Raw genomic sequence first — 21,518 nt, 5'->3', positions numbered from 1 at the left:
CCTCACGTCACCATGCCCTTTTGTCCCCTCAAAGACGCACGCCTCCCGTGCAACACATGTTGGAGCGAACTTTTGCTCCTCGGAAAATGGGACGACACACTTTCCCATGCAGGTGGGTGAGGACGATTCCTGCGGCTCGGACCTGAAGGCTGCCGTGTTTGATAAGGTTTAAGATCTCTGGTGCCTTGAGATTTAGGTTTTTGCTCCTGATGAGGCCCTTGACGGCTGAGATGCGTGGCGCTCATTTAATTGTCACTCTCCATCACACTCAGGGAAAGCAGGGCTGGAAAGTTGGGTAGAAATATCTTTCACTGTCTTCCATTCTGCAGGAGGCTGACTTCTGCTTTCCTAGTTTTCTGCAAATGCCACAGTCCTTGCATCGACAAAACCCTGCCAACTTGGAGGTTTAGTTTGTACAGCTAAAGAGTGCAGGATTTGACCTCTGGAAGCTCATGCTAAGTCCTTGCAGTTCTGATTTTGAGTTTAAGCTTTGGCCTGGAATAACAATGACTGTGAGGGAAGCAATAGGTTACGAGCTGGGTGAAATGATACCTGCTTCTTGCCAGAAAGACTAACTGCATTCAAACGACTTCTGTCCTCATTTTCCTTTAAATAAATATATAAAGATGTTCAAACTTCCCATCTGTGCTTCAATAATGAAAATAATGCGCCCATTAATTTGTACGGGGGTCAGTGAGTCTCCCCAGCTCAACGGTTTTCAAACAGAGTGCGTAGTAAGCCCATAAAACATTTATTTTTCATAATTTATGAAGCATTACATATTGTGAGTCCACAATGCCAGCTGACGTAATATGCAATAAATTTGAAATAACAAAACATTTCTCATGTATTTTCTTCCTGATGTGACAATGTGGGACATAAATTTAAAAGAAAGTTGCCTTAGAAGACAAAAGCAAGGCAAAAGAAAAGAATGCTCTTAAATCAATAAATACTTATATTCCGCCAATTATTTACTGAGCTATTCCCCCACTCGTGGCTGCGGCTCTGATCTTTTTGAAGCTTCTTGTTACCCTCACTTCACAGCCGGAGCGAAAGGCTGCCTGGGCAGCTCATTCGTGCCACTCCGTGAGTCGCGGGTCTGGCAGTGGTGCCAATGCCGGCAGCTGCCCGTGCGAGAGCCCTGCCTGCTGCCCATCCCTCCGCAGCCGGCCGAGAGCCGCAGACGTGTGGGTTGCCGGCACAGCTGCTCGCTGTCCTGCGCCGGGAAAAACCCACTGAGTAATGACAGGCAGTGGGGCAAAAAATCAATACCGTGTAAAGGTAATTCTCCTCCATAACAATTAGCATTCCCTTATTCCCAGGAAGAGTACCAGTGACAGTCTTAGCACTTTTGAAGATAACTTTCCGGTGCTAATTTAGTAGGCATGCAAATATGTAATTGCAGGATTATAATACAGAGCAGAGAGCATTGTGAAAACACTTCAAACTCACCCACACGGCTCTGAAAGCCAGCTGATAAATTCTCGTATTACAGAAGACACCTTATGGGCTGAAGGTTGAGACTCTCAGCAACTGTAAAATTGCCAAGTGACTTCTACCAAGCTTTGAGGACCCAGTGCTTAGCACTATTTGGTTTCATTTGGTCTTGTTTTGTTCAATTCAATGCATCAAAGCAACGTCTGCTTCAAGAAAACGCTGCAATCCAAGGAAGGGAAAAAATGTGGAAGTTATTTGAATGCATGATGCAAAACAGGAGTGAAGGGCAGAACGGGTAAAGCAGCTCAGGATTTTTCTCTAGTGTCAGTACTCTGATTGCCCTGTGGTCTATAAATAAACACAAAAATATTTACAGATAGTGGAAAGAGTGCTTTGCAATGAAAGAATGAACTTTGGTGTTAATTTCAGCTTTTGTATTTGTGGGGCTTGATTACACTTCACACCAGCAGCCCAAATGGGAGGGAAAAAAAAAATCTATATGAACAATTTCCATTAGGAATGATGTGAAGTTCAGTGTGTTGGAAGCCAGTTTTCCCAGGCAAGAGACAGAGTGTCCATTGCAGCCGTGTGTGCAGGGACATCTACTGGCAGAATAGCCAGAGCTGGACCTTCCCTTGCTGAGTGCAAGAAGTCTGGCTTTGCACAAAAAACCATCATTTTCAGTGGCAGCAGAAGGTTTTGGATGATCTAGTAAGAGAAACGCATACGGAAAAGAGAGAAAAAGAGATTGGCTTGTCCCGAGGGTAATATTAAGCTTCTACACAACACATCCCACGGTGACGTGTCCTCAGCTGTGTAACCCTGGCTGCAAAACCATTCCTAGAGTGCAAGGACTATTGCCTCTGGAGACAATGGTGGGGAATACTGGGCACATCGTGAATCCCCTCTTTTCTAACACTGTTCCTACATTATGCTCCTGCTGATTTGGTCCTGTGCACAGAAGAAGCAAGCCTCAGGTGTGGACCCAGCACCACCACAAAGTTCACCTGCATTAGCCCTGAGTATGGCAATGAGATTTGGCTGTTACTGCCTCCCTCTCCCCCAGCAGTAGCTACTTCAGGCAACCAGAAAAAACACTGTCAGAAGTAAAAGGCTCCTTGCCTCCTCTCTGCCCTTTAATAAAACCACAGGAGACAAGACGTATTTAATCCCTACCGGAAAAATATGTACACCAAACTGATTAGATGGAGCAGGAACAAGCCTGACGCTAACGTTTGCAACACTGTCTACCCTTCTCAAGACAGGGTGAGGATCAGAAGCCAGGCAGTCTTACTGTGAAAACCTACTCCGAAGTGTTTGTTTTTCTCATCTCCAAATCAAGACAAATTTCTCAACTCCTTGTAGGAGTCCTGGTTCTATAACTCATAAATGGAAATAAGCGAGTGTCTTTCCCCCCACCCATGTTGTCTTCTCCACATACTGTTTTCTGCCTTCAGGGTATCTGTTCTATACTTCCAAAAAATCCATCTGGTTATTTTAATGTAACACACTTACCAGAACTGTAAGATCATAGAAAAAACATTTGAAGAGGACCTCCGGAGGTTTCTAGGCCAGCCTCCTGCTTCTTGAAGCTGCATCAACATCAACACCAGATCAGACTGGGAATAGTTTTGTGTACATGATCCCTGAAAGTCACCAAGGAGAGAAATCCCATCACTTCCTTGAATGACATGTCCTAGTGTTGTACTGCACTCCAAGTAAAGAAGTTTAGTTTCAAACATAAGACATGAAAGTAGTCTTGAAGTGAAACAGTCATCCTTACTAGGTAAACATGGTACAGCAACAGACTGGGAGGAATGGTCTGGCAGGTTTTTTGTATCTTGCTATACTCCTATCTAATGATATATATTGGACACTAAGTCTCAGCCAGGACAGACATTGCTCCACAGACTGATCTTCAGTGTATTTCAATGGATAGATCCTCAAAGGCTTCCTTTGTGCGCAATGCTTTTGTAATTGAATTTCTACTTGAAGACTATAAAAATAAATCATTATCATTTGAAAGTCAACTAAAATTTTATATGACACTTATGAGACAAATCCCCTCCTAACCTGTCCATTTTGTCAACTGGAGATGCTACTTAAGTTAAAAACAGCTGGTAGAGCTGGGGTAAAGTAGGTTAGACCCACCTCAGAAGCAGCTATCTGCCCTGAGCAGTGATTAACCATGGCTTTCTGTTTGAATAGTTAAGTTGCTGGGAGAATAGCAATGGACTAAGCAGCAATATTCAAAGTCCAGTTTGTACCTGAATACATTAGATCACTTACATCTGAGCTTCAGTTCAAACCTTCTTTTCCTCCACAGAAAGGCCCCAACCGGGCTAAATCCAGATTTCTAGAGCAGCTACACCAAGCAATGGGGAAGTAAAAAAGTTGAGAGGGGATGACAGATAAGGCAGAAGAGTTGGGAAGCAAGGGAGTGTAGTGATGCTTTAATGGCTAAATTGACAGGGGGAGATAGTCCTATGATAGGAATCCTACAAATGCCATGGACATACACTATCTTTAAGTCCCATTTCAGTGCCACCCACCCTAAATATACTTGCCTTCCCTCTGATTAACCGGGTTTTCAGCATTTTTGCAGGCTTTTTCCAAAGGCAGCTGCTGAAACCCAAGCAAGAGATTTTTCTGAAGTAAAGCACCTCCAAAGTCTTTCACTTAGTCAACATTATGAAGACCAGAAAATGATACATATGAACGTATTCTTTACAGTTCTATACTTCATTTAAAGCATTTCACCTGCTTTTATTTCTTCCTTTCTTTTTTTCCCAGTCATTACACAACATCTGAAAGATAAAAGAGAGAAATCATTTTGTTACTTTAAATACTTATCTCAAGCGCTCATTTTGACTACATCAAATACATGTACTGTGCTAAAAAATGCACAAGGGAAAAAATCCCAAGGATACAGCTAAGAGATTGTGAAAAGAAAAAACAGAAAACAACAACAGCAGATCATAGAAGAAGAAGTGTCTGAAAAATGAGAAACAACAAAAAGAAGCACAGAGCTATAGCATGGTAGGAGAAAAAAATAAATATACCACATAATTTATTGCAGGGAGAGTTCTGAAGAAAATGTCTTGTGAAATAAATATAATGCTCATGAGGACAAGAGATTTCATTCATATCCAATCTGTCTTGTGTAAAGAACTAGGCAATAATGTTCAAGTAAGTGAGTCACTGCAAGATCTCCCAGTTCGGCTGAAGATTGCTCAATAGAGATAATAACAAGCCACAGAAAAAAGACAGTGTAAGTACAGGTGGGAAAGGGATACAAACTCAGAGCAATAAGTACATACAAAATACTGAGATTGCTGTACAAAGTAAAGGCATGATATGTGTCCTTCTCTATCTTATAGACTACTTTTCCTTCCGTGCCTCTCTGTGACAGTGAAGATCGGCTGGAGTGCCCATCCTGACAGCCTCCCTCTGTGCTTGAGACGGCACAGATGTAGACAAGCTGGATAGAGGGTGACTTACTTATGGATCCAGACTCAAGGGCTTTCTCAGTGAAGGACCTTCCATTCCATAATCTGCTCCTCATAGTGAGCCATGAAGGTCTGAGTCCCAAGAAATGTCAGGTGCCTTTGATGCCACTACCAGCCTGCTGGCAGTGGAGCAGAAGATCTGATGCCAAGCAGATAAGGGGCTGGTAGCTCAGGACTTAGATGCTTAGGTAAATGAGAATGATCCATATTTGTCGTGCACCTAACTCCAGGGATAATCTTTAGCGTGTGTTCACGTGATCTTCCATAGGCAGGCTGAGGGATTTTGAAGTTGAGGCCAAACAGCGCTGGGCAGCCCTTGCGGTGCAAAGGGCTGTTAGCCACATCAGGAGAGCACTGGACCAACCCACGCTTGGGAGCGACTGCCTTGGGCAGCGCAAGAACAGCATCACATAGCCTCGAGACTGTCCAAGCACGGCATGCTGGCACAGGGGCCTGGGGTGGCCTGCCTAAAACGGTGCAGACCTGCCGTTGGCGAGAACTGAGGGCACGGTAATGCCATTGGCTTGAAACCGGCACCAACTGCCTGGCGCCGGGGCCGGATTCAGGCTGCCTACATTCTGGGGCTCTCGCACAGTGCCTACAGAAGGTGTCTGGGCACCTCGTGCAGTCAGAGGAGAAAAACAGGCATCTTCAGCGAGTGATTCATCGCGCTCTAAAATCTGAGCCTTGTAGGAACATTTCAAAACACACGAGCTCATTTCCTCCCAAAATGCAGCAAAACTTGCTTTTATTTTTTTCGTTAACTGCTTCTCTCCTCGCAGGTCCCTCAAAAATACATGAAGAAAAAAAAGAAGGAGGAATTGAGTATTTTTTGGTGTAAAGCTGCTCTGGCCATGGGTTTACAGCTTTGGGAGGGGTGAGGTAGGAAAGGAGAGGGGATTAACAGGACGGCAGATGGATCTGCTGATGACTGCATCTGAACAGAGCTCTTTCCAGTCCAGGATTACAGGTCTAGAGCAGGAATCTCCTTGTGACTGCTGTTTTTAGCTGCTACAGATGTTTGCATAGCCAGGCTAAAAGCCAGTAGGAAGACTGTTTTGTCTGTTTTTGCTTCCTCTTCCTCGGTCGCTGGACGTGAGGCAGCCAGGAGACAGCGGCAGAAGTAATGCAAAAACCAGCTGTGAGGAGAGGACAGGGAGGACGTAGGCGATGGGACAGGATCAAGGGGAACAGGGCATCAGCCTGCAGCTATCTGACCCCTGCAGTGAAGCCATCCTCACCCCTGGCAAAGCAAAAATACTGCTGAAGTAGGTCTCCCAGCTGTGGCTGCTGGGTGGTCCAGCACGTCCAGGAGCACTCAGTAGGAAACTGAGTTGTAAACTTGAAGACTAAGAGTTTCTGATAACCCCAACAGTTTTGAGAGAAAAAGGCTATCGACTCACATTTGCAAAAATGTCCTCTTGTTTGCACTGCTCCACATTTTTCCATCTAAATTTGGAGTTTTGGCTACTGTGAGTTTTTTCAGGGTATGAGGTGTGGGTGGGTATTTTTGTACAGGATAACGTATATCCAAAATCATACAGATTGTTGCTAAAGCCAGAAAGATGTTATAATGTCAGAACTGTAAGGAGAACAAAATATGCATTTTCAAGACTAAGAAACCGAGAACAACAACAACACCTAAGTGACCTGACCAAGGTTAGAGCACAAGTCAGTCACGGAAGGCGGCAGGGAACATCGTTCTGTGCTCCAGGTCACAATGCCTGTGCCTTGGATTTCATCAGCTGCAAAAAAACTCACTGAAAAGGATCCTGGAGGCGGGGGGGAGAAAAGAAAGCAACAAGTGTTCTCTTATCATGAACAATATTTACTGAAGCAGTTCGAACCGGAAAATTTTACTATGGACTATAGGTGCAAACAGGAAAGCAGGTGATTAAAAAACAGGAAAAGAAAACGTTGCCTGTAGGTGTGACTGTATCTGTTCTAATTTCCGGGATGCTCTTTAGCGGGTCTCCCCTGGCCAGCTGAAGGAATCAGCTCGGCAGCACCGGCTGCTGTGGCCGGGGCGAGTACAGCCCGTGAATGTGGTGCTGGCAATTAGATGGATACACCAATGTCTCTGAAGCACTTGCTAGCAAGGGAACGCTTTTACAGCTGTGCGTCAGCATACACTAAACTACATAAGCACCAAACATTTCAAATGCAATGAATGTGCATTTTCCATTTCATAACCCTGTAAGATCTCCCATCCCATTCTTCAGCCACTACCAAAGGTTTCCCTGGCAAGGGATAAATTGCTGTGCTCTCTTCGTAACCTTTGGCTGGTCTTATTCTTTCAAATTCCAGATATTAGGGGACATACCTTCAGTTGGTGTATCTTGTAACAGCTCAGCTGAAGTCAATGGAACCATGAAAGCCTACACAATAATTAAGCAATTACATCAAGACATTAAACTTATCAGCCTGACTCCTGATATCATGGAATTAAATGAGAGCGAGAATAAGCATTTGTGAGGTCTTGTTATAAAAGAGGTGTTTCTGACTTCTACTCATCCCAAAAATCCCAACACCACCTGACACAAGTGATGTGAATGCAGACTAAAGAACCAAGAAACACAGCAGAAAAGGAAAAAAAACAGCATTCATTTTTAACATCCTGATATTTTCAGACCGACTTCATGCTTTTAGAGAGCTCTGTGATGACAATACAAACAGTAGCTCATTTCTCAATCAAATTCCACCCACATCAGTGTGTCATGCTTCTGACTGATGAGCAGGAAAGGGGTGGTGATGGGGTGTTATATACCCAGGGGCATACATACAAAAACACAGGTACTGCAAACTCCTTTTCAAGCTTTCTTGTCTCTGTTTTTGCCCTACATATGGGACTGGACCAGCAGAAAAGCAGGTTACCAAGTACTTTGTACCAATACCACAATATCTTAAAACTTCAGAGGCAAAGATTTATACACTTACATATCTATTAATACTTTCTGATACCTCTCTGAAATAAATCTGGTAACTGTGATGATTTGTGTCTTGACAGTAGGTAAACTGAGGCTGACTGACCTGATCTGCTCCCAGCCACCCAGTGCGACTGCGGGGACTGAGCTCCAAGTCCCTCTCCTCTTCCACAGCCACTGCATTGCTCTTTTTCAGGGCATAATTACCACATCAAGAACGAGGAGAAGATTTTATTTGACTGAGAGACTGCACTAAGTGCCCAGTTTCCAGGTTACATCTCACCTGCAGGAACTTGGAGGCTATATGGTCATTTGATTTCATGATTCATTTAAAGTGATACAAAATGCTGCTTTGAAGCCCCCCCGCCCCCTTCCCCTTTCACATCCGATGACTGCACAGTGAGTGGAATTCTACTCAGCATGTCACACTCCAGTGGACAGAGATGGTTGGTAAAAGCTGATAAGCCTTGTTAGGGTTTGCAACTTTGTATGAACTTCAGTGATAACTACTGTGTTCGTGAAATGCCAAATACTGCTGGAATGTTGGCGTGAGCACGACAGAGATTACAGCTAATGTGGGAGCGCGTAGGTACACTGTGCAGTAAATTACAATCATGATATGCATCCACTTTCTGTGAAAAATGTTGGGTTTTGAGCCAGGGGTATTTCCTATAGCACAGTATGCAGGGATCTGGTAGAGCTGACGACTTGGATTTAAATTAATGAAACAAGAATGATATGATGAGGATCCTGCTTTGCTATGGAGGGGAGTGATTGTCAATATTTGTTCATGGCTCTTATGCCGGCTTTACCTGCTCTGGGGTGGATGTGTGTTTGTGGACACACCCAGCTAATGACTAGAGAGACTCCTTTCCCTCTGATTGTAATGAAAATATGATAACCCCACTCACTAGTAAGCTTTCAAATTGCCTTCCTTTCTTTTTTTTCTAATTAATCAAAAGGAATTTCAGAATGATGTCCTGCACACAGATGAAAGCAAAGTTTGATGTTGTGAAGTGCTAAACGTCTCTGTTTTGACCTGCTCGACTGAGATGAAGGAGAATTTTGTTTTTCGTAATTAACATGACAAATAACTGTGAACGGGAACTTGCTGTTCTGAATGACAGCGTTGTCTTCTGCTTCAGGGTGAGAAACCCAGGGCCAGGATCCTGGGGATCTATCCCTTCCTGCGGTCTGACGTTTAACAGGTTTGAAAATCTCTGTCTCTCACCTGATGGAGACGAGAACAGAGGCTGATCTCTTGCAAGAGCACAGCACCTTTGAATGCATTCTTGCTACATCCTGTAAGATATCGAGGGGGGGAAGAGTTGATTGCCCAGAAAAAGAATAATCACCGGTGGCTGGATTAAAGGTGTTTCATGAGCACTGCCTTTCATGCTGACAGTTTTGCTATAATCATTCCCAGCATACTACTCTGCCTCTGTCGGTATTCATCTGTTGCCAATTGCCTTGTAGTTACTTTGTGAGCATGTTAGTTGGGGACTCTTCTTTTGTTCTTTGTTTTTACGGCCCTCAAACACAAGGGATCCTGTGACTGGGATCCTGAATGCTTTGAGACACCTAATAAATAATTGTTAGCATTCGAATATCCAAACTATGCTTTACAGTATCGGGAAGACTGCATAGCAAGAAGATAACTGATATTAGCTAATTGCTATTGAGTGGTAATAGACCATGGAGATTTCGCTTTGTTTTCTTGTGGGATGCTTTTTGGTTTTTTTTCAATTACAGAATCTAGATGCATTGCATTAATCACCAACTTGATACTAGATGGCTCCAGCAGAGAGTCCTAAAATTTACCAAACCATAAAAACAGACTGAATTGGGTTAAGTATTATCAGTGCATAGGGGGACTTCTACTGCTGACTATGCTACATACATTTTGGCTTTGCTCACCAGATCAGCGTTATCTATAGGATATACTCCACACAAATGCAGCAGTCCCCACACCATTCTTCTTCCCTTTCTGCTGGCTCATGCCTCACAGAAAGCGAGCAGCTCCTGAAATCTCGCCCCAAGTTGCTGCTAGCAGCAGCATTTGCATAGCTGTGTAGGAGGAGAGCAGAATCCTCCTTGCCCTTCCCCAATTAAAACTTCATCACCAGTACCAGGATAACAATGCAATAGAAAAACACTGAAAGCTGTGCTCACTGGTAACCGACATGACCTCCAAGCTCAAAAGACCCAGCGCCCTGTTCTTCTCCCGCTATTCCCCTACAGCCTCACCCACGGCGCCCATCAAACAATCAGTCACAAACCCCTTCTGTCAACACGGGGTCTGCAGTTCATGGAATCTGCCCGACCATGGTGTTGTATTACTGAGACTCTCTGTAAACAGAGGTACTTTGAATGACTTGTCATCTCTTACAAATTGCATAGGGAGAATGAAGGCTACAGGACTGAGTGACATAATTGTAAGACAAAAATTACAAAGGCTCTTCTTTCACTTACCCTGGCAGTCTTCGAACTAAGCTAGACTTTCACACGCAGCGCCAGGGCTGATCAAAGCTGCCTTGTAATTTTTTTTTTCTTGCTTCTTTTCTAGGCATCCTTGACACTAAGCAAACTTACATCAGGGTTGCTTTATGCATCACAGTCCTGTATACTGTGATGTCCAAGTATTTCCACTCCAATGGAAGTTACCGATCTTGAAATTTAGTATGAAGCCTGACAAAATACAAATTCTTAACATTATATTTTGTGGTTTGTTTTTCTTTTGTTTTATTTGTACATCTTCTCACTTTCATGTCCTCCACCCCTTTTCTTTGTCCCACACTTTAAACAAAATTAACGGTACCTTGAGGCTCACATGTCTGAAGATCTTGGGGAAAATCTCCACTCTCACTTTCAGTCTAGCCAGTCACGGTCTCTTGAAGTTGCTCTTCTGTATTTCAGTCCTGTCCCTGGGAAGCAAAGGTCACTGTTAGACTAAGTGTCCAGATGTCAGAACAAAGGGACCACATTTGTTTAATAGAGTATGGAGTCCAGAGAGAGATTTGTGATCTAGTGATACTTCCAATGGGTCATACGTTCCATGTATTTGTCATGTTTTCCATCTAAACAACATACAGTCTAGCTAGATGCCGCTGTGATGGGGGCCAATAGCTGTGTGTAACTAATAATAAAAGCAAGCTAAACACAGTAACGTTACCAAGAAATTGTGTTGACTTCAACGGTGCTTTTTGTGGCCCTATGTGTAATGCCATAACAACTTTTTTTGCTCACATGAAAAAGATACGAGACTTGTGTAAAGTAGAAGTCAGCACCACCAAGGGCTTAATTATATAATGAAACATTCTCAAAGCCCTCACATTAGCTCACTGATGCTTAGTGGAAAAGGCATTACCTAGCAACAGTCACTAACAAATCACAGGAAAAATAATAGAGATTATATGCTACATCACTCTACAGAGTCAAAATTGGTAGCAGGATGTGCTTGCCCTTTCATTTCATGCAGAAAAATCCATTCTTTACAGGTGTGAGGGTGTAAGGGATGCACTTCAGGGAAAAACAGGCCTGTTGATCTTTCATTAAAATGTAGCCTTTAAAAGAAGCACAAAGGTAGAGTGAGACATGTTAATCTGGCCAGAGATAGAAGACTACAGTCCAAGCATGAGAAAAACAACCTCTTCTTGGTTTTTTTTGTTTGGTTTCTTTTTTTTGCCCTGAAAGAAATTGCTTCTTGTATGTCACTCATTCTCAAGTGCTTTGTTAGAAGGATGAACCCATTTTTTAAAGGCTGACCGAGAGTCCTGGCTTGAGTTCCCCAACACCTATGTCCTGCATGTGACTCAGACAAGTTACTCACATCAAGGTGTTCAGCAGTACATTGAGCACCAAGCTTTGGTGGACGTTGCCTCTGTATTTTGTTTCCATCCTAGTTCTGTGCCTTGCAGTGACAAAAACTCTTAGAAACATCGATGTCACATCGGTATTTGTGAGACAGTTATTAGAACCAGCCCCATACTGCAAATGCAGCAAGAAAAGAGAGAGCTGGGTTTTATTCTGAATTATGCTTTGTTAACAAGTTGTTAACTAAGTTCTCACTCCAGAATATTTAGAGCCAGCTAAATAATATGTGTCAAATCATTGATCTGACAAGTTTCACAACTTTTTTTTTTCCACTTTAAATTTCAAATATCTATTCAAAAAATAGCATGTTCAGTTTTTTCGCTCAGTTTTAATTACTGGCGACAGCAGGGGAGGGAGAAAGAACAAAGCTGAATGCACAGATCTCAGAGGGAGTTTGCCATCTCTGACCATTAGGGGAAAAGAGAAAAATCCAGCATCTTTTAACTTAGAAACTGAGCCCACTTAGCATGGAGGTCCTGGGAAGCGAGGAAATGCAGAGTCTTCCCAGTAGAGGAGTCTTCCTTTGCCATCGCTTTGCTGATCACACCTGTAGCTGGCTGTTGTGGTAGAAAACCTTGTATAACAGGATTATCAGACTAAGGCAGAAGTTCTGGCAGGGTGTAATGTTTGTCACATTGGGCATAATACAGCTGATACTGGGTACAAAAGGAAAAGTGGCAGCAGAGAGCTCTGCTCTCTATACACAAAACTGTTCGGAGGCAGGTGGCTTGAACATACAGGATTGTGATTTTTGTGAGATGAGACTCTGACTTTTGCATGTGTCTGTGTATGTATACAGGCATACGTGCACACATCTATCAAGATTTATATTAACAAGTAATTAAAGAGTTTCTGTTTTCCCTGTGCAATACTCCAGCAGTCAGCTGTAGCTCAGAGCTGGCATGTATAAGGAGACTTCCCCCATCTCTACTCATCTCACTCATCAGCCCCAAACTCTGATGACACTGTTAAAAGCCAAGTCCAGGAGACTGCACTCGAGACTACGCTTTGGGAGTCTTCCCATATCATAGAGGGAGCAGCAGGATTTCTATGTAGAGCAGAGAAATAAAGGTGTATTTTCTAAGTGAAATACCTTAATCTAGCTTGCTTAATACAGCTGAAAACCCTAAGGTAGGCATAGACCTTTAGCAGGTCTAGTAATAGTGGAACTTAGATGAGGCCAGAACTTGCTGTTTGTAAATACTTGTGCTCTGTGACAATCTTCTTTCCCTCTTTTGGAGATCTCAGACTGAACAGGACTGTTGTGAATATGATGCTGCTCAGTGCCTGTTCAAGTAGCACAACTGGGTTCCTACCAGCTCCCTAGTAATTATCAGGTATACACGAAAGAGCCAATCAAGCACCCAAAAGGACAGGCTGCCCTCTGCTCCCCCCGGGTGCAGCTGGCTCCTAATTTCCAGCATAATCTTAAATTACAAGGAAAAAGGATTTGCTGCAGAAGCAATGTTGTTTGGTATCAAAAAAGATTCCTCCTTCCTTCTGCCACCTCCCCCCATCTGCTTTTCATGTTTTATACAAAACTTGCTGCTCTGAACACTCCTGGATTTTCTCCCCTTCTAATAATAAAGAAGCGAATCTGATGTCTCCCACTGATGGCTTTCTAACCTTCAAAAGCATGTGTTTATCATGAGTTTCAGCTATCCAAAATAGTTTTGACCTGAGGTTACAATGCAGGCTCAGACTGCTTCGAAGCGGGTTAAATGGATGATAAGCAAACATTTCATTACAGACCCTCACTTGTTGTGAGGATGTGCAAATCCCTGAGAAAGATTTTCAGCATATCCTCCAGAGCAGAGTGGTGCTTTGGACCTGGGAAGTTCACTCAATCAGAGCCCTGCTGTCACTTTGCAAACATGTCTGCTGACTGTGCCCTGCATCATCACTTTGCGAGGCCCCGAGTGAGCTGCCAGACTGGGGAGAGATTCCTCCCACCTGATGCGCTGTGGGGACTGAGATTTTACTTCTTAACTGAAGACACTTACCTTTTTGCTGCCCTGCCCCTTCTCTGGTTTCTGCCTGAGCAGAGGACTGTGCAGAGGTGCTGATGGAGAGTTGGGTGGCCCTGGGGGACATCAGTTCTCCTCCCAGGCCTGGCCCACCACATCACGCGTGTCTTGGAGCCACACGCATCCAGCAGTCAGCAGTTTCAAACCTCCCACCAGCTATACCCTAAAATCAGTTCAAGCAGTACTGTGCCAGGTCCGCTGATTTATTGCTGGTCTACCTGTGTCTTGGGCGTGAATGGTCTGGTGTGGACTAACACAGCCTCTCCCCGCTGAGGTGTGGGGCAAACAGGCACTGCTATGAAAGCAATTCTCATGTTTCATCTTGCTTACAACAAAAAGACAAGGAGATGAGAGTCCTAGTTAAATATACCCCCATCCCACATAAGCACACGTAGAAAGCAGCAGGTACCTTGTCCGTCTCTCTCGGCTCAGCGTCTCCTTCCTAATTTAATCCAAACAACAGTGACACTTTATGGACCACCACTCATTAATCCTGAGCAGGATGCTCAGACCCTGCTGTCAGCAAAGCATCATGCCCTGTTGTCTTCATTCCTACTTCTCTTCTTCACCCACCCAGCAGAAATGTTCTCAGGGCAACAGCCTGAGTTAATTAATGATAGAGAAAGGTGAAGCCAATTTGCAGTGCAGGTCTGAGATGGGCACCTCCCGTGACTCCGGTTCCAGCAGCGCAGGGGATGGATGAGTGCAGAGCACTGTGTCCTCGGTCTGTGTGCTTACTGAGACATCCGTCAGCCGCATCCTGTCTCCAGTCAAGTCTGGAGGTAGGTGCTGGCCCAGTGCAGCATCTGTGCTGTTGTGCAGGTTGGGCTGCATTGGGCCAGCTGGATGTTCAGGCAGACATGTAGACTGGGCCTTTCCTTCCCTTGGCCACGCTAAAGTTGCTGCCTGAAAATGTTAACATCCCTCTGGAACAGAGAGAACAGCATGAAGATTTTCTCTGCTTCTCCAAGTCATCTGGCAATTTAAGGACCTTTAGCTTTAGCTTCCAGGTTCATTATTCAGCCTGTGGATAGTTGTTCTAAGTCTCAGATAACTGCATGAAGAGCATTGCATTGCTGTCAGTGAAGTTTCCCAAGTCCCTAATTCCACCCTAACTGCATCAAGGCAATCAGTACCTCTGCTCTGCAACTGCATGAATGACATGCTGATACGGCTGTGTCATCTTGCTCAGTTTTATCTGTCCTCAACAATTACCGGCCTCCACAATTCTTCTTCTTCAGCCCAAATCATTCCCAGTGTAGGGCTATACATAGCAGTATCAAGTACAGCCCTTTATTTCTACGGTATCACTGGGATTAGCATGGATTTACCTACTTTTCAAAAGAAAACTGTGCAGGAATACATCTAATTATGCTTCGCTAAGTATGAAATGTCCTTCTATTTAGCAGATGCTTGGGCCCTACTTTGACCTAACACTGAGTGTTTCAAGTAAACTGCCAGCAGCCCCGTCAAACTGTTGTGGGTAATTTGGAGTATGAAATGTGTTAAATTATTCAAAGAGCTGAATAAGCATAAACAGGCAGTACAACAGGAGAGATATGCATACCCAGCGATGCTGGTGTGACATTTAATACATCATATTAGCACTCCTGTTAGTACAAAGAGCTGGATGCCTAGCACAGCAGCCTGCAAATTCACAGGCAGAAAAAAACGTAACCGCATTTTGCCCCCCATATAGCCTTTCTCCAACTGTTTCCCTTTGCCAAGCTAGCTACAGCTTGCCTATAACCAAAGGTGAAAGTTGGGAAGCAAAATTTGATTCCTCCCTGCAATGCAAAGTGCATGAGGTCAGCCTCACCCACCTTTGCTTCACGCTGGCATCAATCATCCTGCTGATAGCAACTGCCTGATTTAAAGCAGTGGTGTAAAGCAAATCAGAATCAGGCTCAAAACTGTCTGATACTGGAAAGTGGACCCCTAGACAGACAGACTCTGCTTAGTAATAGAGCTAAGGCAGCAGAGAACACATGAGGATCATAACACGTGTCTAGTTCAGAAATACATATAGGCCTCCATGTCCTGGTAAAAGCTGACACTAATTCAAGACAAAACCCTGCATTTTACCTATTGTGGAAACATTCCATTATTTCTTCTCTTTCAAAACAACGAGTGTTTTCAGGTTATGGAGTATTTCTGAGATCTCAAGGGATTACACTCCAGGGGATGAATGAGACGCTTCTGTAGTCAGGGTTTCGTGATGGCGAGCAGCAAGGGGGAGGTGATTCTGCTTTGAAAGCCTTTTCCCATTCTCAGAAAAACCCCACCAGCCTACACTGAGGAGAAATTTGGGCCCGGCAACCCAATCTTTATTGCTTGGTTTGTCAATGAAAATAAAAATAAAACGTAAAAAAAAAATCCATACAGCCAACTCATAACAAATAAATGGAATGATCTCTCCCGAGAGCAGATGGAAGCCCTAGCGATAAAGTAACCTGGACAAACCACTCATGGATGTGAAAATACTGTCAGCAGCATGTCTGGATCAGCAAGGGATGGACTAGCTGACCTAAAAGGCTTTTTCTTGTGTTCCTATTTTTCCCATTTTTCCTTTGTCTCTCTTCCCCCCCACTTCCTACAGTTTTAAGTAAGGGGGGGGTGGGGGGAGTGTAGGATTACTTTGCGTGTGTAGGAAGTCTGATTTTAAATGGTTCTGAAGCTAGTTTGCTGTCTGCTATACCCCCTTATGTTAGAGTCACCATTTTCTTTCTGTAGTTGTGTCTTGTTTCATTTAGCTAAAAAAGTTCTTTTCTTCTAACATTCTCTTACAAGGCTAGAAGAGACATTGGTACATTTTGCCCATTCTGTTGGGACAAATACACTGCAGTGTCTCTAGGCTCTCCATTTTGCTTGCTTCTGAACTCCATTTAGCATTAACGTGGGACTGATGAGTCTAACTCCACGAAAGATGTTTACTAGCTTTGTTATCATTAGTGATAGTATAAGGACGAAAAAGTAGATAGCTCGGTTTTCAAATGGTAAATCAGAATTAGTAATATAGGCGTTTGGAAAAACTCCATTTGAATTTGCAATTTGAGCCAATTTTTGTTCCTTTTTGGAGTGAACTATAGAAAAAATATTAAATGTCAACTTGCCAAAAACATAACCTCTGCCTATAAACACAATGGAGATGGGTAAACATTGTGCAGGGAAATGTCAATTCAAATTTAAGTCTTAATACAAATTTTGATTTTGCAAATATTTTAAGACATGTATTTTCCCAGGGAAATAGCCAACTTTTATCAATTATTTAGGAGTGTTTGTGGGAAGCCGGCTTGAACTGATATGCTTGTTATGAATTTAAGAAATGTGTATCTAAACATCATGTCCATATAGTCAGGGAACAAAAACAAACCACATGACTTCTCAATCCAAATTAAACTAGATAAGCAACATCCAGAACAACCTACAGAAATAATATGATAACAATTTGAAATTAGGAGTTGATACAAAGAACTTTTTGCCTTCTTATAGATGTCTCGAAAACAGAAAGGGAAAAATGTCTCTGTTCTCCATTTCCCCTACTGCTTCCACCAGTCTTTCTGATTTAAGGAGCATGACTTCTCTGAGCCAGCTCCTCTTCCTCATAAGGCAGCTGGTAAGAGGGAAATGTAGGCTGTGTCTGTATTTGTGTGTCAGTTTGGATTAGAAATGTGCTTTTATCTCCCAGTCACCCCCACAGTCTGCACTGTGGTGCACGTTACACACGGTCAGATAAAAATAGCAAAACTTGCGCCCAAACTGTTAACAGAAATTCATTTTATGGGACCATAGTAGAGGAAGTCAAAAGCAAATGCTCCACCAAATGTCCACAGTATAGAAATCCAGCCCACAGCAACAGCTACTGCCCTCCTTGGAGTAGCTTCTAAGGTGCTGCACTACCTATTGGTGCGGATGCAGTCATGCTGAAGGCAAAGAGGTCTGGGAAAAGACTGGAAAAGGCAGTGAGACCATTGAGGACAAGCTGACATAGCTTGGAAGCCAAAGCGAACTCCAAGGTTCATCCACTTCCCAGCACCTCAGAGATAAAATTAAATTCCATCACAAACGAATTCTCGTTCAGCTCTGCCACAGTAGCCAACTCTCATTAGAGAGAGGGCACATCAAAAGCGTACACTTGATCTCTACTCCAAACTTTACACGGCATCAGTCGACATGCTTGGGCAGTGAGAGACTTAACAGGCTTGCAAGATTCTGGAAATTAGTTCATAAATGTTGTAACACACTTTTATGAATCTATCTGGCTGCACACAGAAGCTGAGTTCCTTTTCCTTGCTGACTCTATATGCAACAAATATATTGTATAAAATGTAGTGGATTTATTAAAGAATAAATAAGTGCATTATTAGTTCCTATAAGTGCAAATTAGTTCCTTTTAAACACTTTCAACTACCAGCTGAACCATATCAACTAATAAAAGCCAAATCTGACAAACTTTCAAGATATCTTTAAGAGAGAAAATAGCTTTAATGATCACTGCTATGGTTTAAAGTGGAAGAATTGGGAGGGCAGGGAGAGATTGCTTTGAAAAGCCTGCATCCTCCTAGGAAGGAGGAGGTGACACTACTGCCACATTTTTTTACTGCTGCTCATTCTCACAACCCAACTATTTTGTAAGTCACCTAGAGCTGGTCTCAAATGTTACATATTACAGTGTAGAAGCCTTATTACATCTGGCCTCACTGCAGCTCTGTCTTAGTTCTCGTTAGTGGGTTCTACAGGTCCACAGGACTTTGTTTAGGTTTGGATTTTTTCTTCTTTTTTGGGGGGGTATGTGTGTGTTGTTTTTTCAACAAGTTCTTAGTTTTTCCTGCAAAACACCACTCCAATGCAAAAGCCCCCACCCATTTTTAGTTGTTTTTTTTTCTCATAGATATCAAACTATTTATGGCATTCTTGGACATGTTACATGAAATAAGAGCAAAGAGAAGTCTCACAGCTAAAAAAAAAATCTTTAACTTTCTCTTTTCTTCCTGCTTTTCTTATGTAGTAGATATTGCACAGCTAGTTTCTCTGCAGTAGCCAAGGTGCACTTCCTGTTTTCTTTAATTTTCCAATAGCTGACCTCAGTAATGCCTACACACACACTTCATCTTGACCAGAGGAGTGAAAGAAGAGCTGGACAAAAATTATTGAAAGCTTTCATAACAGATTTTATTGAGCAAGTTTCAAAGAGGGCTTGTTTTGCACTTTTCCTGTAATTAACGTAGACAATTTCAAAGTTGAATTGTCCTCAAGCACTTTCATTTTTGTTTTCCTCTTCTCACTCTCCTTTCCTGTTCCCCATCAGTGAATGGATACAATAGCAGTAGGAAGCCAAAATACTCAATCATTGTGCCCTTTCAATGGCGTGTAATGATACTGAAGGCTGCATGCAGTATTAGGCAATGCAGTGTAAATAAATATCTCCTTTTATATAATAATCTAGATTTTATGGGTCATTTCTGGGAAAGCTGTACACACGTCTGTGCAAGTTCTCCATAGAAGCATACGGAGTTGTTACCATTTGGCAGAACTTTCTCATTTTAGTCCTAGAACTGTCATTGTCAAACAAATCCTGTGTTTCTTATTGTCTGAGAGGTAGTATGAATCCACGCTGAAAGCTCTCCAGGGGCTTTAAAAGGTTTTTGTGTCTGTAACAGCACATCTATCTAATCTGCAATGGTCTGCTCGCTTAAGAATGAGAACAGGCAGATAAGCACAGGTTTCCAGTTTCTTACCTGTACGGCAGTGGTTAGGTGGTTTATAGGCAAGATGACCTCTGGTGGTTGCCAACTTTATCCTCTTATTCTGTGTGCTTGCATAAATGTCTGAAGTTGTACACGTCGTATTAGCAGCCACTTGACATGCTGGAGGTGCTATCCATTCTCCTTCACAGGAACGAGGCGGAAAGCAATGGGAATGCATTCAGTGGTTTCAGCAAGTGCTACGGGGAATGAGGAGAGCAAGGTGAGCAACGCAAAGTAACTTCATTAGCAGATTTTAGTGCATGAGTTCAGTTTGCTCTCAAGAATAGGAAATTTTAATGCAGAAAAAGACAAGAGTCCAGCTCAACTGAAGGATTTCCTGGTCATTTTAAAGATACTTCATGTAGCCTATTTGGATTATTCAAGAGGTTTCATCAAAGCAAATAAACTACCACACTCGATGTGTGGAGCCTCCAGATTCTTCACTATTCCCTTGCCCATCAGTCCCATCTTCTGTGGTGATGTGGCTGGCTCAGATTGCTTATATATCGAATGGACAGTTGCCGGACGTGGATATGGAAAAAAATACACTACAAGGACTATCAGGATAAACTAAGAATCCTGAATTCAGCAGCTGGAGGACTCTGCATTGCTGTCAAGCCCAGGGCACAGTTCTATTATTCTTGGTAAGAATCTGGTCTGGGCCACACCAGGCTCTGACGGCATTTCAGCAGCATCACTCCACAAATGGGTGAACAGGAGGTGACATGATCTCATGCCCGGGTGTGAGGAAAAGAGAGGATCTGACCATCAAGTGCAGATTTTGTGGTTTTGACTCCAGACACTTTGATCAACTTGTGCTCCATTAGTAAATGTAAGTTCATCTACAAAAAAGCATACCCTGAAATCAGCTTAGTACACCAGCCTCTGCTTTGCTAATCAAAATAAATAACGCACTTGTGGTTTGTCTCAAAAAGTAACAGCAGGCAGGTGAATATGGCATGTGCTTGACTTTTTTCCCATTCCTCCTCTATCACACGATGAAGATTCTCTGTACTAGTAAAAGAAGGTATTGTAAACTAAATATCCAAATTTTCCACCATGCCAGCAATTGTTTTAAGCCTGCTTCTTGTGCCTTTTATCTCTCTTACAAATCTTGAAGGGAATAGGATTCATCAGTACAAAAATGGCCTTTATTTCTGGCTGTTAAAAACCTGATGATGAGCAACATTTCCAAGGAAGAAAAAGCACTCAATTTCCGAAGCATGTGCAGAGTTAATGTCTGCAGTAATTGCGACTAAGTACGGTAGAGCAGAGATGCACTGCCAGCTGGAGCCAGGGATTAAAAAGGAAACATCTGTGCTGAGATTATAGGAACAGAGGAAGCTGTGGGAAGGAAGGAAGCAAGAATGCCCATGTAGGTCCACCTACCTCATTTGAACTTCTCCTTTTCCTCATGGTTTTGTATTCCTCTAACTAAATTCTATGCATTTACCGTCCTGAGCGCAAAGCGAAGCCTGTCTGATTTCTCTGCTGATTGACCTTTCCCTTGGACTAACCTCATGACTGCATGTTACTAAAATGAATACTAAGCAGTAGGACCTGGGTACATGCTTAAAATTGAGCAGGCTTTTAACTGATCTGCTGAGCAAGGATACATTTGAGCATAGTGACTTGAGGTAAAACTTTGGGCTTCAACCAACAAACTACTTACAGTGAGACTAACTTTAGGCGGACAAGAAATTCCCTTATTCTCAATGGGACTACATGCAAACTTCAATTTTCATGTGTTTAATTATTCAGTTAGACTAGGAACTACACAAACAGGAAGACTGAAGTCCAATAGCATAGTATTGCTGATTTTATCAGAACCTGAACGCATTATTATAGAAATTGAATACAGGCCATGATCTTCATTATGCATTCAATAAAACATGCTGGATCTAATCCCCTTTTTCAAGTATTAGAAAAAATCTGTCCTTCTTTAGGAAGCTGTTTCTCTTCATTCCTACTGAAATAATGGAAGAAAGCTACAAGAAATGC

At 42.9% G+C, this 21,518-nt stretch overlaps 1 long non-coding RNA gene across 1 annotated transcript in view; it reads right to left on the bottom strand.

Moving 5' to 3' along the window:
- Positions 1 to 21,518, bottom strand: part of LOC142362619 (uncharacterized) — a 51,182-nt gene that overhangs the window by 5,796 nt on the left and 23,868 nt on the right. The window contains exons 2-5 of the long non-coding RNA XR_012765200.1: positions 19,509 to 19,714; positions 10,689 to 10,794; positions 4,198 to 4,244; positions 2,953 to 3,083 (exon numbers count right to left, since the gene is read on the bottom strand). This is a non-coding gene — a long non-coding RNA (uncharacterized LOC142362619). The remainder of the gene's footprint in view (positions 1 to 2,952; positions 3,084 to 4,197; positions 4,245 to 10,688; positions 10,795 to 19,508; positions 19,715 to 21,518) is intronic.

This window comes from Opisthocomus hoazin, chromosome 10 (genome assembly GCF_030867145.1).
Source record: "Opisthocomus hoazin isolate bOpiHoa1 chromosome 10, bOpiHoa1.hap1, whole genome shotgun sequence".
Lineage (NCBI taxonomy): Eukaryota > Metazoa > Chordata > Aves > Opisthocomiformes > Opisthocomidae > Opisthocomus > Opisthocomus hoazin.
Note: the sequence above shows the minus strand (reverse complement) of the source record. Positions and strands in the feature narration are given on the sequence as shown.